This window comes from Eimeria mitis, genomic scaffold (assembly GCF_000499745.2).
Source record: "Eimeria mitis Houghton genomic scaffold, Emh_scaff413, whole genome shotgun sequence".
NCBI lineage: Eukaryota > Apicomplexa > Conoidasida > Eucoccidiorida > Eimeriidae > Eimeria > Eimeria mitis.
The window spans coordinates 1-705 of record NW_013572459.1 but is presented as its reverse complement, the minus strand read 5'-3'; positions in this window follow the sequence as shown (position 1 = coordinate 705).

The window sequence follows — 705 nt, the reverse complement described above, 5'->3', positions numbered from 1 at the left end:
GCTGCTGCTGCTGCTGCTTATTCGATGTGTGTATATTTTATTTTATTTCTTTTTCTGTTGCATCTTTTTTCCTTTTTTTGTTTTCTTTTTTTTCTTTCTTCTGCTGCATCAATCTGTCTCCTCTCTCTCTGTCTCTATGCTGTCTACTAAACCCTAAACCCTAAACCCTAAACCCTAAACCCTTTTTTGTTTCTTACTCAGCTTCCTTCAAGGCAGGAACTCTCCCCCCCTTCTACAAATCAGCTAAACCCCCAAAAGTACAAAAGGGACCAGTCTATGTGAGCAGCAGCTGGGTATCGAGGGTTTAGGGTTTACAAGGGTTTAGGGTTTGCGAGGGTTTAGGGTTTACAGGGTGTTCACAGTTTCTCCATGTGTATAAGGGTTTAGTGTTTACAAGGGTTTAGGGTTTATAATATAGGGTTTGTCTGTCTTAGTGTTGCATATATTTCTGTATGAGAGTTCCTTCTTCTCTAAGCATCTAGGGTTTAGGGTTTAGGGTTTAGGGTTTAGGGTTTAGGGTTTGCGGGTTCAGGAGCTGGTTGCTTCGCGCTTCAACTCTGTTGTTTTAGAAAGCAACAAAGAAGTGCTGCTGCTCGTATACAGTCCCTCCTGCCCCCACAGCGCCGTATTCATGCCTGTCTTTGAGGAGGTATACGAGGGTTTAGGGTTTAGGGTTTAGGGTTTAGGGTTTAGGGTTTAGGGTTT